This window comes from Bemisia tabaci, chromosome 6, assembly GCF_918797505.1.
Source record: "Bemisia tabaci chromosome 6, PGI_BMITA_v3".
Taxonomy (NCBI): domain Eukaryota; kingdom Metazoa; phylum Arthropoda; class Insecta; order Hemiptera; family Aleyrodidae; genus Bemisia; species Bemisia tabaci.
In genome coordinates this window covers 27,759,841-27,777,364 of record NC_092798.1, presented here as the reverse complement: position 1 = coordinate 27,777,364, position 17,524 = coordinate 27,759,841, and positions in this window count along the sequence as shown.

Sequence of the window (17,524 nt, the reverse complement as noted above, 5' to 3'; positions counted from 1 at the left end):
CTGATTCACGTTTAACTCTCTTATTCTTTATCCTCGAGGAGGGGCTCTCGACTCAATCATGATCGTCATGCCGTACACAGGGCTCTGCGATAGGTCAAACGTTAATCTTCACACCACGATATTAATGCAACTTTTAGCGTGATCTATAGAACCATGTACCTAAGGGTGGTTTCACGATAACCGGAATAGTTTTGTTGAATATACAGTGTATGCAATTTTATACTTTTTGAAAAATGTAGAAATATCTTGACGTTTAAGAAATAAAGAAAAATGATACAGTAATTACAAATTTCCAGTTTCTATGTTACGTTTTGCGGCCACCCTGTATAATTTTGCGCCTTTCTGAAATTATTCTACGGTTGCCTCGGGGTGGAAAGTTGATTCATTCGACGAAATTTCGAAAATATTATGTGCACTTTTTTCAAATAGACGGTAAAGACGCATTTTATGGATGAGCCAGAAGCTGTAGTTTCTCACTGTAAAACGTGGTTCAAGTTCCCTGGATCTAATTTGGGAAGGGCGTTCAACCAAGAAAACACATACCATAAAGAACAGAACATTTTGATTTCAGGACCTAAAGTAATTCTCCTTTCGTGAAACATCCCATCCCTGGAAATCATGTGCCCAGAATCTGAAACGACAGTGATTAGGGGTGGTTTCACGATAACTAGTTTTGTCGCCGTAACAGACAACACATTTTTCGGTCATATTTTTAGTAGAAATGATAATCACTCGAATTTTTTTCGCATTCATCTTCAACGGGTTACGTATCATAACGCTTTCTAATGATTTATTGCTCTACTTCTCAATTATTCTGTAAATTCCGAAAATGTGCTGTCTGTTACGCTGCTCACACTTTCGGTCACCTATACATTAAAATTGAAAAGTAGAGCAATAAATCTTTGAAAAGCGTTACAACACGTAACTTTGTGTAGATTAATGCAAAAAAAATTCGAGTGATTATCATTACTCCTAAAAATATGACCGAAAAGTGTTTTGTCTGCTACGGCGACAAAACTATTTCCAGTTATCGTGAGACCACCCCTAATCATTGTCGTTTCAGATTCTGGGCGCAGGATTTCCAGGGATGGGATGTTTCACGAGAGGAGAGTTACGTTAGGACCTAAAATTAAAATGTTCTGTTCTTGGTGAGGTCAAGTATATGTTTTCTTGGTTGAACGCCTTTCCCAAATTAGATCCAGGGAACTTGAACCACATTTTGCAGTGAGAAACTACAGCATTTGGTACATCCATAAAATCCCCTCCGATGTATGCCAGACGGCAGTTTCCGGGGCCGCAAACGGATCTTAAACCTTCCTCTTCAAGGAAGTCCTGCCCTTAAAAACTAGCCTCTTATCTCTATTCTCTTGTTCTTTTCTATTTTTTCTTTTGAGGCCTCAGTCCCTATGTTTTTACTTTTTTTTTATTATCAATTATGTTTTCATTCATTGTATGAACAGAATTTTTTGTACTAAAGTTTTGTGCGGCAAATAAACAAAACAAAAAAAAAAACATCCATAAAATCGTCTTTACTGTCTATTTGAAAAGAGTGCACATAATATTTTCGAATTTCGTCGAATGAATCAACTTTCCACCCCGAATCAACTGTAGAATAATTTCAGAACGGCGCAAAATTATATAGGGTGGTCGCAAAACGTAATGTAGAAACTGGTAATTTCTAATTACTGTATAGTTTTTCTTTTTTTTTCTTAAACGTCGAAATATTTCTACATTTTTCAAAAAGTATAAAATTTCATACACTGTATATTCAGTTTGATTCAAATAATCTAAACTTTAAAACTTCCCCGACGAATGAAAATAGGGAAACACGGCACGCGTGCAAGAACTTATACGGAACAAATGGTTCTGCAGAAAGTGAATGAATTGCTGAATTTGCCGCACAAAGAGCTCTTTAATAAGGGAATTTATCATCAGAAATAACTATGCGGACACGTTATCCCGAAGCAAGATTTGGCAGCAGTCTGAGGATAAGGACGCTTAAAACTCCTGAAAAATCGCATATTATTTTTCCTGTCGTCTCGTGTAATTTATTCGCTGACAAGAAATGGGATCAGCGACACCCAGCAGAGGAGCTCTAGAAGTCTGCGCCGCGCTGTCTGGAGGCGAGAACGTGGAGGAACACGACGTGCTGCCAGTTTGGAGATAAAATACTTTGATTCATATTTATATAGTCAGAATTATGGGGCCAACGGTAGAAAAATGGCAACTATGCCCGAAATAAAGGATATAACGTGATACTGGAATGTTTGAAATTCAATCAATCAATTGTCTATTGAATTGCCGCAGAGATCTATACTTTCCTCGTGAATCTTTTTGGAAGGCAGTTAAGGACTAGTCTGCATATAAGTGCACAGCGGCGTTGCAAATTTTTGAAAATAGTTATTTTTAGCGCAGTCTGCTTTGATAGCCGTTTAAGGTACGTATTTTGACTTTGGTAGACCTCATCCAAAACTAATTTTACAATAAATATCAGTGACTCCTTGCGCCGGTCAATTCATATACGTTAGTGCCCCTTCATTTCCATCTGATACTGTGCAACACTTCTGTGCCGAAGTAGTTGCTCAGAGCGCCTTCCACAGATCGCTTCGACTTGATGGCACGGCAGGTGATCACGCTGTTCATTGAAATAACCTTCACGTCACAACTCCAGCGCCTGTAAAGCTGCATCGCTGACCATCGCTTTCCATCACTGACTGCCAGTAAAAAACATTCCCACTTTAACTAGCGACGTTGCAAGTTTTTTATCCATAATTTATTAATTTTTGCTATATTTTTTAGTAATTTTAGCAATGAAAATTATCACGGTCATCAAGTCTCTTCGTCAGCGGCAGAGTGTCAGGTGCTTTAAGTGGGTGGTATATCGGCACTCAAATGCTTTACGTGGAAATCCGGTCGCAACATTGAGCTGTAAATTACGCAGAAAGGCGTTTTGGAAAAATGGAGTTAGATTATCATGCAGAGGATCTGTTCTGCCGTACAAAGAAAAACGCCGTATGAACCTTCAGGCGTTGCCAAAGTTCTATTTATAAAACACAAATTCCCTGGTAAATTTATGAATATTTTTCTTCTAACTTGTCAGATTATTTTGCTTGTCGTTTCAACCAAAGTTCCTGCAAATTTCAAGATGAAATATTCATAAATTTCCTCATTCATAAACATTTCATCGAAGGAAATTTGGCAACTCTCGAATGTTCATACGGCGTTCTTCCTTTTCACGGCAGCATGCGACTCTATGTAGCTTTGCGGTTCTACTGACTTTAATTGGACGTATTTCTATCAAACGGAACTATGTGAATTATAACATGAGCCCTGTTAAGCATTTATCCTCATGGGTCTCAGGGGTCATGTCTTAATGCACATAGTTCCGTTTGGCAGACGTCCAATTATGATCAATGCAGCGCAGCTCTTCATGTACTTTTGCCCCAAAAAACTTATCTTTTGACGCATGAAAACTTACCGGAACTATTTCCGAGTGATCATCCGTGAAGATAACGCTTTTTGGCATATCACCTAGTGCATTTAACGGCAAAAAACCAACTCATTTAGGCAAACATTAGTCACACGGAAGTATTTGCAAAGAAGCGTTTGGATGTTTTTGCGGAATCTTCGAGGGGGTTTTTGCAGGAGTGTGAGCTCATTGTCAGTCAAATCGGGTCCAACATGGCAAAAAGGACCGCCCAGGCTCGGGGAGTGGGGGACGCGGCGAGGGCCCCGGGCAGGATAAGGAAAAGACAATGGGGGATTAATGAGTAATAAAAGTAGGGGACGACAAAGGAGGTGAAATGATGTGTTATGAAAGGACTCGAGGCTCGGATCTCGAAACGCGATTTTACCATTCCGTACAGCTGCCGCCATCGCGATTTGCGACCCACAGCCCGCCCTCGGCACTCCGCAGTTGTCTTGGGCCGATCCGTTAGCCCTTCAGCGAAATAATGCCGAGAATATTTCACCACTCCTGACTCGTCGCGCCTACGTTGCCCATTTTAAGCCGACTCTCGAGTGTTCACTACGAACACAATCGTTCTTTACTTATATCATGCAGTGTGGAAGCTGTGGGATATTAACTGCCAGGCTACATTCGTACTTCGTAAGATATCTTTTCCGACTTTTCACATTTACTTAGGTACCTATCTTAAAAATTATCCGTTTGCCTGGTGCAAAACTTCAAACCGATGACTAAAGTCGAAAATTATGTCCCTCATGATTGCGACGTTGTAAAACTGGTGTCACACGACCAAACCGTGCCATAAATATATCAAGGTCCAATACTGTAATTGGTTCAAATAATCGAATAAGCCAAATACAACACCTGACCTTGATATGCTGATAGCATCGTTTGATCGTCTGACATTAGTTTGAATCTCCGTACTCATGTTTCATTACTTAAATAGGAATACTAAACAGTGGTTTCTAATGAAATGTTTCATTTATTTTCTTCACACATTGCTAGAAATCATCTGCTGGAAAATCACACAAAATCGCAATGCAACAGTCTGATTAATTATTCTTGAAAAAAATAAAACGCGCTATCGGAGATTTTATAACTTTGCAATGGAGGTACACTTAATTCACATTTAGCCATCAAAATAATGAACTGCGAGCTACTGAGAAGAATTCCTCCTAGGATTCATCGAGTTTTTATTTGAAATTACTTCTTTCTGACTTCGGACCGATGACTCTCTCCCCGTAGCGCAAATTGTGCTTCCCATCAACTGAAAAACGTTTTGGGGATCGACTTACTAAAATCGAAGTAATTGAATTTGAGAATTCGAAGTATTTGATTAAAAGTACAAATGTAACAAGTTCCATTCTATGTTTTCATGACTTCAAAGGAATTATCTCACAGAAAGGAACCAACAAAGAAAGGAAAAGAAAGGAACCAACAAAGAAAGGAAAAGAAAGGAACCAATAAAGAAAGGAACCAACTCACAGCTGGTCATCTTATTGGCTTCTTTGAAGATCATAAGAGCCAGCTCGAGCTGGATCAATCCAGTGAATTTTTTTTTCAACTACGCGGAGTTAGCAGCACTTGAAGTCAACACCTATGATTCCCCTCTAAGTAGGTCGCGGTCGGGCCAATATGAAACGCCTTCAATTGCGTGTGATACTCAGCAACACACCAAAGTTGGGTATCCTTAGGTTGGAACCCAACTCAAGTAAATTGCTCCGGCCAATTTAGGTATGTGAACCTGTTAACTGCTGTATTTCAAGTTGCCTCGCATATTTAACCCGGCGGTGACTTCAGTAAAAAAAAAAAGAATCTTAAATTTGCCACAAAGAAGTATTTTTTCTTACATCAAGAATTTGTCTGCTTAATTTAAACTACTTTCTTGCTTACCCTAAGCATTATTTTTTTTTGTATCAAGAAAAATTCAGCTTAAATCAAGATAATAAGAAAGCTAGGCGGCAAATTCAAGAATCACCGTGCTTGAGCTACGCACCTTTTTTTTCAGTGTTGCTTTCAATCGCGAAAAAGTGCCTTTAGTTACTCAGCTACGCTAAACGCCCGATAAGAGAATACGAACAGTCATATGGATTGCATTTTGCAAAAAGGAACCACTAGCATTGCAATGTTGCTAAGATTGTGCAACTTCTTTTGTCTTGGAGGAAAAACCCGATTATGCATTAATAGTTTCTATTTTACTCGCTAAAAACTGTGAATTTAAGACAAAAATTACCATATAAATTTCATAGTTTTTCACGATTTTCACAATTTCATTGCAAAGGATGAGGTTGCACAATCTTAGCATCATTGCAATGCTAGTGGTTCCATTCTGCAAAATGCAATCCATATTACCCATTCCGCCAAATACGTCGCTTGTCTCGAGTCCCAAAAGTATGAAAACTGTCGTGTGACTCCACCTGTTCGGTAATCTCTCAAGTTGAGTTGCAGTGCTACTACAATTAATTTGTATCAGTCAACAAATTGGGGTAGTACCACAATCTTAGGGGACCACTGTTTTTCCGTGTAAAAGTCGCGTCGGATCCATTATCTGCTAAATATGATCCATAAAAAACGAAAACAAATGTTTTGAATTTTTCCGAGGCAGATGAGACGTTTTCTGAAATCAGGTTGGTAACAGGGAGCTTCCGCAAGCTGTCTCCGTGTCGCAGAAGAGTGTGGTAGTCTTTCGACGCTCAAGCGGTCGCATCATCATTTCATCGCGCTGAGCGTCCTCGGTGTCGATCCGATTTTTCTCTATTCAATCAGTTTTTGTTTTCGCGCGCCTTCCCTCGTCCAGCTGCCCCCCCCCCCTCGCCTCCGTCCAGCTGCCCCCCCGTCCCTCCCCAACTTCATGCCCCCCGTCCTTAATTTTTCTTCTGTGCAACCCAACCCCTGCGAACTCCTCGAGGCGACGGCGAGGCAGCCAGATTGCAGACTAAACGCCCGGATTTCCACCGTTTAGGCGGGCGAGTTTCCATCAACAAGTGGCAACGGCGAGTGATCGCTATCCGATTCAATCACAGCCTGGGCCTGCTGCGATCGGAGATGGACAAATTGCGCCATTTGTTGATCATTTTTGCGGTTCGGGTCGGGAACAGCGATGCCGCTTCGAAAGAATTTGCCTCCTCGACAGGGTGTTCTGGAAAATAATTCTATCCTCCCTCAGCGCTACCATATTTTAAAGATCACGCACTAACAATTAAAGCAATTACATTGGGTTAGAAAAAACTACAGTTTGGTGATCAAAGCAATTTTTCGTCCATCAACCCAATCTTGATTGATAAATGTCGAGGTTAACCTTTTTAATTTGATGGAAATTTTGATCATTAGTCATCACTTGGCGAATCCGTATGTTGACTTTCAAACACGAATTTCTAAGTGTGTAGAAAGATGTAGCAGTGCACATTCTTTAACATATATATCTCTAACCTTTCCCCCCTCTTCCTTCAAACAATTTTAAAACAGTCAAAATGATCAAAACATCTATGTAATAAATTATTTGAGGTTTATTTTTAGGAGCCGAAAATGGGGAGGAGTTTATTAAAATTCGCAAATGTTTGATTCAAGGGCACATTTATGGGATGTATGATGACAGGAAATACGTGTTGACCTTGAGTTATAGGAATTCACACCTCTGGAATAATATGACCGATCACGATGAGGTACAGGAATATTAAAAAAAGGACCCACGCACACTTGGTGACGGTGAAGCCCCCGTGAAACTATCATTCCACCGAAAAACTCCCCCTTTTGAAAACATAAAACAAAAATTTCCCTGTGCTTTTATTTTCTCCTAATCTAATTTTTAACATTATAATGCATAGATAGTTATTGTAAGTTGAAGAGCTCTATTGGCACGTTTATGTATGTATCTTTACAGCTTGATAAATTAAAATTTAAAAAGAAGTCTCGCATGCTCCTTGTCACATTCACTCCTTAAGCGTCTTGCGTATGTCTAAGTCGGAGCTAGTTCCATTTACAATCTGACAATCAGGCCACGTTAACCAGCCGTCGCGGTTTCGTTACTCGTTTGATTCACTCGGACCCATTCCCAGGGATGGAAGGGTATAAGAAAGAAATATCTGGAATTTACCGGCGCCCGAGTGACTGAATTGACGAAATCAATACCTTGATATTTCCTAGTTGCGGGATGATCTGTGATATTGCATCTGTTCCGCTGATACTTTTTGCCCGGGCCCCGCTCCCCACAAAGCGTGGGGACTGGGGGAGTAATGGGAAAACTGGGACGGAGCAAGAGGTGGTCATCCCATCTTTTGAAATTGGAGTCAAAGCTGGGGTCATATCCGTCGAGCAGCGTAGAGGTCATGAAGGCCTCCTATGGACGCAAATGGACCACTAGACAAGGTACGAATTTCAGCATTCTGATTTATGTTTCTTCACCAAAATTTCACGTAGAACGCGATTCGCGCAACGAAAATTACCGAAATCAACTCCTAACAAAGATACTCACGTTTTTATTTCACATTGGTTACGAGGAATTTGAACTGCCCGCTCACAAGAATCTCAAAAGCTCTCGTGAGTCAAATCGTGCACTACAACGGTTTCAGCGAGCTTCTCAATCGAGCAATGTTCATTTCCCACCTCTTGTTGTTCAAACTATGAACAACTTGCTACAGCTGAGCCAAAGTGTCAAGATTGAGGTTGTCAGATTTTTATATCGCAGAGACTGTCATAATAACGTTTAGCGCGCGATGTGAATCACGCAGAGCATTGAGTTTTGATGAGTGGGTGGTTTGAATTCACGCATCAAGAATCATTAAATATCTTCGTAAGGAGTTGATTTTGGTAATTTTCGTTGTGCGCATCGTGTTTTAAATGAAATTTTGGTTATGAAACGTGTATCAGAATGCTGAGATTCGTGCTTTGTCTAATGGTCCATTCTGACTCAAAAAGAACGCAAATGCGCCATAATATAGTCCAAATGATGAATTTGCACGCGCTTACTGCTTCATCTGAGAGTACTCAAAGTACTGATTGCGCAGTATGTTTTCTAATTTCTTTCTGTAGTGGGAAATGGTCTAAAAATTGATATAAAAGTGAGAAAATCCACTGCCTAGTGACATCATTAGGCGGCATTTCTCATTTAAACACATGTATTTTGGCAGGTTAGATAATTTTGTCATATCTCCTTCCAAATTACTCAATTTATGAACCAAGGGTATCCTTGTGCTCAGTTCACTCAGAAGTTCCCACTTTCACATAAAATTCATCATATTTCAGACACCTGCAAATTCTCCATTCGGGTGAATTTAGAAACTGGTTAAGGTGGCTAATAATGGGCCACTATAGACAGGTTGCGAATTCAAACATCCTGATACATGTTCCCTCATCGAAATTTTACATAAAACTCGGTAAAAAATAAGCGGTGTACGTAAAGTTTCAAATAAATTACAATAACTGTACTTTTTGTAAAAGTCAAACAGTGCGTAAAAAGAATTCAAAGATACACAAACAGAAAAAGGAGATAAGAGGGACAAGAAGAAAAAGAATGCACAAGACGAGGAATGAAGAAGAAGAAAGGAGTAAGATATAGAAGAAATCAACACATACAATATCTCTTAAAGGAATAAATATCCAAACAAATTGTAATATTTATACCTAAGTTGTAAAAAGCCATTCTTTGTTAGGGAACCCTCAAAATAAATGTGCTAAGTATGCCCCTATCCTCTATACCTCCCTTCGTTTCCTTCTCAGTCCCTTCTATTCATCTTTCGTCTACTTCACGTTGTAAATTCTCTTATCGACCGACCAAATTTTATTGAAAAGATAGAGAGGAGGAAAGAAAGAGGGATTCGGGTTCTGATTTACAATTTGTATCCCTTTTCAAACGGGAGTCATACTTAATTTTTGCATGTGCCAACATATACAGTGGCTTATGGTCGAATTTAAATTCAAAATTACCTGATCATAATGTATATGCTTAAACAAGCATGAAAGCACGCGCAAAGCAATATCAGGTCATTCGCATCCCACTGTCTCGTTTTGTAATCGGTATAAGCGGTCGATATCAATAAAATACAGTCGAAGATGATAAGTTTGAAAGTTTACGCAATTCAAATATTTCCCATAGCTTTTTTACTTCAGAGAAGAACACCAATAAAAGAACGCTACGAAGTGGCAAGGTCCTTCTCAATGACTTCTGGCTAAAACACTTGAGCTGGCAGCTTTATCCCTCGTCAACTGACATTAAGCGAAGAGATTGAAGAATTCTGAGACAATATTTTCCTTTGTTCGTTTTCTTAATATTGCGACGAGGAGCTTCTTTTAGACTCAAGTGATCAGAGATTACCTTTTTTCTCCCTTTATTTTTTTTATTAGTGTAAACTTTCCACCGTCCTCCGCGCGTTCCAAACTTGTTTCGACTTCAACCGCAAGGAACTGGAAATTGACCTTCTCCTTTAATTTATCCTCCATTTTTTACATCGTTCACGCTTAATTTCCAGAAAGTTCTTCGGTAAACACGAGTAAGAATCGTTCGTAAGGGCGGGGAACAAACCGATAAAGTTTTATTCTTGCAGCCTACGCAGTTCTCGAATTGAAGTTTGAGCTCATAAATGAGGACTTCGCTTTTCAATGGTAATTGTTAGGCTACTGACGTCAAAGACCTACCACGTGATAAGTATTCAAAATTAATACGTATATAGCAGTGGCCCGCAAACTTAGCAAAAGGCTTGCCAAAAATGCTAAGCTTGTTAAATGAATAAGTTCGGTAGAAGGCTTCAATAGAGGAACTGCAATTAATGAATTTTTGTCAAAAACTTTAACCGCAATGAAACGATATGAACGAATATTTTCCATAAACGGGGAAACAAATATTTGATTTTCGATACAAATTTTCAGCATATTTTCCGCTATGATATCTAAGGGAGCAAATCAAAGATTTATGAAAAATATGTGTTATCCATGGGTAATTATACCGCTCTAAATCTCAACCTCATAATTTAAGTAAAAGTTATAAGTAAATAGATCAGTTCAATTAGAAAAAATGAAGATATTGTTAGAAAAATTAACAGAATCATGAAGTAAACAAATTTTGTTACAAAAATTCTTAGGGCCAGCGAATTTAGCCTTATTCACGCGTGTAGACACAATAATTGATAACAAGAGGTACCAAGTCCCGACTAGCAGTATGTACATAATTATTAGTTTACTCTTTCTCGCATAGGTAGATTTTCTCAGCAAAAATAAAGAGGTGTGTGAAAAAACGGCCAAAAATGCCTCAAGGCATTTTCGAATTTTGATCACTTGGGGTGATACAGTAGCTTCCGAGACGCCCAAAACCGGTCACCGTTTTGCTTAGAAGCGCCGGGTTGCGACGTTGCCATTTTTTAAAGTGGAAACCTTTAAAAATTCATATCTCCGCCGCATCTCAACCGATTTCAATGAACTTTTTTTAAAACGTTCCCCTTAAATAGAGCTTTCTAGTGATGTATAGTTTTCTGGGGTTTACTTGGCTTTAAGTGGCACTTACGCGGTTTTAGCAGTTTTTGATAGACACAAAAATTTAGTTTTTATTTTACCACGATCGTGGAATCGACGGAATCTAAACAAAAACCAGTCTAAATGAAAGTTCAGATTCTCACCTTTCTAACGAGCACAAGATCATCCCGAGGAAACGTTTAGTTTCCGAGATATGACCGCTCAAAGTTGGTCACATGCGCTTTTGCGCAATGTGAATACGTCTTATCACTGAGTCATTCGCGAACTAGGGGTCCCTAATGTTCAATTTACGTTTAAATAATTACACAGAACAGTAAGGTGTACAACACGAGCCGTATTTTCACCTTCGGCTGCCGATGTGCGACGTTGCCATTTTTGGAAGTGAAAACTCTTAAAAATGCATAACTCCGCTGCATTATTTCAACCGATTTCAATGAACTTTTTTTTTAAAATTTTCCTCTTAAAGAGAGCTATCTAATGGCATTCAGGTTTCTGGATTTTATTTAACTTGAGGAGGCACTTAGGTCGTTTATATGGTTCTTTGCAGAGATTTTTCATACAAAAAATAGTGTTGCTATTTTTTTTCTTTCATTTTTTCTTTTTTTTCCCGCGGGTTGTGGGAGGGTTTGAAATGGCAAAATTTAAAAGAAAGAACTTTTAAAAAAGGGATTCTTTTAATCACTATTCTTACGTGTACAAATATTGAAAGCGACGCTCTCATTTTACAAGAGAAGGTGGTGTTGCTAATTTACCAAGATTTTTGCATTATACTTTAAGCGATAGTGATCTTCCGATCTAGTTTGAATGTTAAAAAGAATCGGGGGAAATACAGACCCCCTTCCAAAAAAAAAAGAAAGAAAAAAAATAGCAACACTATTTTTTGTATGAAGTGATCAAAATTCGAAAATGCCTTGAGGCATTTTTGGCCGTTTTTTCACACACCTCTTTAGTCCCTCAATGAATAAAAAGAATGAAAATAATGAAAGTAATGAAAAGAATAAAAAGAATAAAAAAAATAAAAAGAAAAAAAAACAGAAAAAACAGAAGGGACAGAAGAAAAAGAAGAAAAGAAAGAAAAAAAACTGGTATGCAGGTACATTTTTACGGAAAATTAAAGTTTATTCCCAATTATTATGCAAATGACCGATATTCCTGAAGAGAACATCACCATCTATCAATATTTCATATATTGGTACTGCGATGGATGTCATCATCTCCTTGTATTACAGAGCTATGTTTTTTGTTATGTTTCGTTTTGCTTTATTTCGATTAAAGCTGTGCGAAGAAGGATAGAATTGTTGGATGGACCGACGAAAATGTAAGAGATGAGATGGCTGTAAAAAATGGAGATGAGAGATAAACAGTCGAGAGGCAGAGTCGTCGAGCGCCTCATAGCCAAATTTAAAGGGGAAGCTCCTCTCTCCAGATTTATCGGAGTTCGTTTTTCAGACATCTTAAAATTTAGAAAATTGAGCTTGTTATGCGAGCGTATTGTTGTACTGAAAGAGTGTGAATCGATATGAAATAGACTTCGCGGATAGAATACTTAGTTTAAAGGCGAAAAAAGGCAAAATACATAATTTATGTTTTAATATAAGATTATATTTAGAAGGAAAATGTTAAAAATTAAATTAAATCCATCTGTGAGTAGATATAGTTTCACAACGGTTTGGGAAAACTAAAGTAAAATAAATATCGCTATTTTAAGTCTTGAAAATTATTCTTGGATGGAAGTGTATTTTTATCGTACAACTAAAATTTATTTTCTTCTCACAGTCCGAATCTATTTTGACAGGTTTTAAAGACACTTCACTTTCCACACTTAGCCTTCTATTTTTTTGACTAAATTGGTAGTTTCCAATCATGAAACGACGTATTATGTGTGATAAAAATTAAATTCACGGGAAAAATTTGTAGCTTCAAAATCAATCCCAGGAACTAAATAACACCAAAAAATTGTCTGCTAATTTATTGAACTCATAAATATTAGGTTTTAATAAAGAACTGACTCGACTTCAACAGCTTTCAATATGCAAGCGAATGATCTAAAATTTATTGGCAGGCATTTTTTGAAAACCTAAGCCTGTCAGTTCGAGCCGGCAACTCTTTTAAGAATCTATTACTGAGCGCATTCACAAATTGCAGCATCCATAATGATGATAAAAAAGCGGGTCAGGGATGGAGGAGGAAAGATAATTGGAAAACCACTTGAAAATTGCACAACAGCGATAACGTTTAATGCGAGCAAGGGTTTCTTTGATTAAACCAGCAGTCGCTTTGATTGAACGTGCCTTATTTTCAAAACTAACAACAACAATCGATATTTCTGACTGTTGCTCGAAGAGAGCATCCCTCAACAATACCCATCAGACCTGTCAAAGTATGAGCTACTCACAAAACTCTGAATGAGTTTATGTAAAAGATACGTAACCATTCGAGTGGGAATCTTGTTTTGTTGTGAATGTAAAAGGGCAGCAACAAGTTGGTTTTGTTCCTTTGGGAGTATTTTTCAGTCATTCGCCTGCCATTGAATGAACTATTGCATAGCATGTTACGTAAACTAGCAATGAAACCTCGCCATGAAAGCACATCACTTTAATTACCTAAATAGTGGAACCAGATGAGTGAATACGGATTGGAAAATTACATCGTGACCGTTATTTGTATCGTATTGAGAGATGAAACGAAATAAATTGGAGAAAGTCGAGAAAAAGAAATGAAGCTTTTCTGAAGCTAGACAAAGACGTTAAGATAAAGTTTTATTCTTCCACAGGTCTCAATGCTAAAGATGAAGTTTAACCTTCATTTTTGCACTCAAAATAATCTTCCTCGATTTAAGTTTTTGATGGAGAAGCTTGCACAACAAGTTACCCTTAAAACTATTTTCGAGTAAGTTCCCCAAAAATTTATCTTGGCCTCCTACTGCTTGATTTGGTGCCACTAGATCTAAATCTAGATTTTTGAATGATCTCTTGCTGGCTTGTTTGACTGCACACGGTGGATAAGTTGTAGGAAAAGGAAGAATAGAACGAAAGAGAGGAGGAGTGAAGGCGGGGTAAAGAGAAATCGGATAGGGGAAAAGAGGAGAAGAATGAAGAGGTAGGAGAATTAATGGGGAAAAAGGAGGAGGAGCAGATGGATAAGGAAAATAAGGTGGGACAGGAGGAGGACGGAATAGGAGGAAGAGAGGGAGGGAGAGGAAAATAATCAGAAGAAGAAGAAGAAGAAGAATCAAGGGAAAAGAAGACAATGGTAAATTTGAGGAAATTGTGCAGTTTGAGTTGAGTAAATTATATGTATTAGGAACACGGAAAAACAACTTATCGTCAAGCCCTAACTTTTTAGGTCTTTAGGTATAATAATGCCAATTACAGCCTGTAGCGCCAGACTAAAGCTAGCTGCACTGAAAAAAAAAAAAAAAAAACTCCGGCCGTGGGAGCCGCAATTGCGGGCTATGTAGACATACCGTTCGTTCCGGGCTCAAAGGCCGAAAATTACGGCTGCTGGAGGCGTAGCTTCGATTGCTCCGGGTTCAGAGGCCGAAGCAACGGCTCCAGCAGCCGGAATTTTCGGCCTTTGAGCCCGGAACGGACGGTATGTCTATATAACCCGTAATTGCGGCTCCCACGGCCGGAGTTTTAGCGGCTCTGGTGCTTGCACTAGAGCTGCGCTGCTATTCCGGACGGTCCCAGCTGGGGAGTATCAACGGACCATGTTACATTGGAGAGACCGCGTGTTGGTTGATGGGAATCGGCGCCATTTTCTGCTGTTAAGGGGGGACTGATTTTATTTTAATTGATATCTTTTTCCTGTGAGCGAATGCTATGTTGTGTAGTGTATTTTTGGAATCATGGTGATACTGTCAATAATTCAAAACGGGTTTGTGCTTTAATCTCGCACTGGAAAAAATATACTTTACGTTTAAAATTTGAAAATTCAAATCTATAAGTTTTCGCGCTTTTTTCGAAGAATGCCGTGGTTGGAGCTTCCTAGTCATACTACTCGACATCAGCTGATAGCAAACAAAGGTTACCAAGGAAACCGTAAACGCGTAACAACTACCTACCGTCGCCAGAGCCGCTTTCCGACGCGAATGCGTTGGAGCTTCCTGCTTGTTTTTTTTTTCAGTGTGTAGGGCTGGACTCTAAAGCTGTGGGGCTGAGCATTACTGCCTTTAGTGGGAGCTATTTAACCTATAATGTGTCAGGGCTCAGCACTTAGTTGTTTTTTCCAGGAATTAATAACTAAGACAACGCAAGAGCGAAGTCAGCGGGACTGCCTCCCGGAAAAGTGAACCACAACGGCGCACGCGAGTCTTTCAACTCGTCTCTGTCGACCACAAATTATCATAGGAAAACACGGAGGGAAAAAATGCGATTTGGATCTAACGAGACGAGAAATTTTGTTTACAGCACTTAAGACGCTCGAAGATAGGCCTCTTTGTGGATCCCCAATCTCAAACTGGCTGTGAAGAGAGCAGAGTTATAATTTTGTAACGCAGACATTAAACGGCTCCTTGAGTTGCGGTAATTAAATTGAATGCGCCTTGAATGTATGCTTCTTTTAATTAATTACCGTGGATCACGAGATCGTTACCCCGTTGAGCGGAACTCACCCCTTTTTGTTATTTTAAAGAGACCGCTCGGCGCGCGCCACTCGTCCGGCCGCGTCGTCAGATCGACCTCCGAATTCCACGCGCCAAATCAACTTAATTTAACGAAAAACAGAAGCAGTTCGTCGTTTTTCTTGCGAAAGAACGTAACTGCATTCCAACGTCGGCAAATTTCCAGTCGGAAATTGCATTTTTACCACTAGAATCTTGGACATTTTTCACTGAAAATTTCACTGATTTTTCTTCTGACATCATGCAAGAATCAAAAAAAAATTTGGACAAAAATTACGCGGGTACTTTCTTGTAAAGAAATAATGGAGATGTTGCATGTGTGAGGAATTTGCGATTTGACTTTTGATTCTTATGTAAAAGTTCGCGAGAAACACGATAGTGCCACTGGTTTTCCCTGAAATCAACTCCCGAGCTCAAAAAAAGCTCTCAAGTTGAGGCCAAAATGGAGGGGATATCTCACGCTATCCTGAGAGTCCACCTCTACATCAAAACAAACTCTCCATGCAAAGATAGGGAGCAAGTACATTAGCAGGGTTGCCGTGTTTTCAGTTTTTGAGTCCCCAAATAAAGTGGCAGCCCTGTCAATGTATTTGCCCTATCTTTGCATGGAGAGTTTGTTTTGATGTAGAGGAGGACTCTCAGGATAGCGTGGGTTATCCCCTCCATTTTGGCCTCAACTTGAGAGCTTTTTTGGAGCTTGGGAGTTAATTTCAGAGAAAACTAGTGACACCATCGTGTTTCTCGCGAAATTTTACACAGGAATCAACAGTCAAATCGCAAATTCCTCACACATGTAACATCTCCATTTGGCAACCTTGAAATGGATGTACGTTCCTTCGCCCGAGAAACGACGAATTATGATTGAAACTTGGCAACGTTCGGAGGCTCTGCAAACTTAAAAACTCAACGAGCGATAAAAGATGTTAAGCCACGATAAAATCCTGACTTTTGTTGAGCCGCGCCCCGGTTGACTGTGTAGCCGAGTAAAACTGAAAGTTACGCCGCCGCGCGCGCCGCGCCAATAATTTAAAAGCTGCGAGTGAGACGCGCGATTAGAATAATTCCGTTTTACCTACAAAGAGTTTACCCATAATTCAGCTTTTGTAGCCGCTCGCCGGAAAATTGTTCCGAGTGGGAATTTATCGGCACTAAAGGAAACAAATAAGCTTTAAAAATTTCCGGCTAAATTACCCGCCTACCGAGGCGGCATGGAGCTCACTCGAGACGTGGAGCCTGTAGACCGATATTCTTCGGCGTTGTATTTCTATCCCAGCCGTTGCTGAAAATCAATAGGTGACTGAGTTCTTAGAAAGAATGGTTACTAGACGGCTGTACTGGACTGGAGTCCTCCAAGAGAAAATTTCTCACCAAGGCACACATGACAATTGGACTACATTTTGCAATTTGGACCTGTCGATTCTAGCCCGGTTTAAAAACGACGTATGTGTCATTGGTTTCCCTCTGCACATAAGTGTGTTTCCAGAAGAGCCAGATTTTATAGTTCCAAATTGCAAAATGCAGTCCAATTGCAGTGCCCCAAAATCATGTCGTCTCTGATTGTAAATAGAATTAAGCCTTTACTGAGACCAATGCGATATTTTTGAAAACATTGGTTAGCTAATTTTAAAGCATTTTGTACATGAATGACGCGGAAGAAGAAGAAGAGAAGGAAGAAGAAGAAGAGGAAGAAGAAGAAGAGGAAGAAGAAGAAGAGGAAAATGAAGAAAAGGAAGATGGAGAAGAAGAGAAGACGGATGAAGAAGAAAATGAGGGAAATGAAGAAAAGGAAGAGGAATAAGAAGTCGAAGAGGATGAGGAAGAAGACGAAGAAGGAAAGGAAGACGAAGAGGAAGAAAACTATGAAAAGGAAAGAGAAAACGATGAACAAGAGCAAGAAGTATAAAAGAAGAATAAGGTGAGGCGACAGGAAAAAATGTATGAAAAAAAACGAGAAGAAATAGAAGAGGACAAAA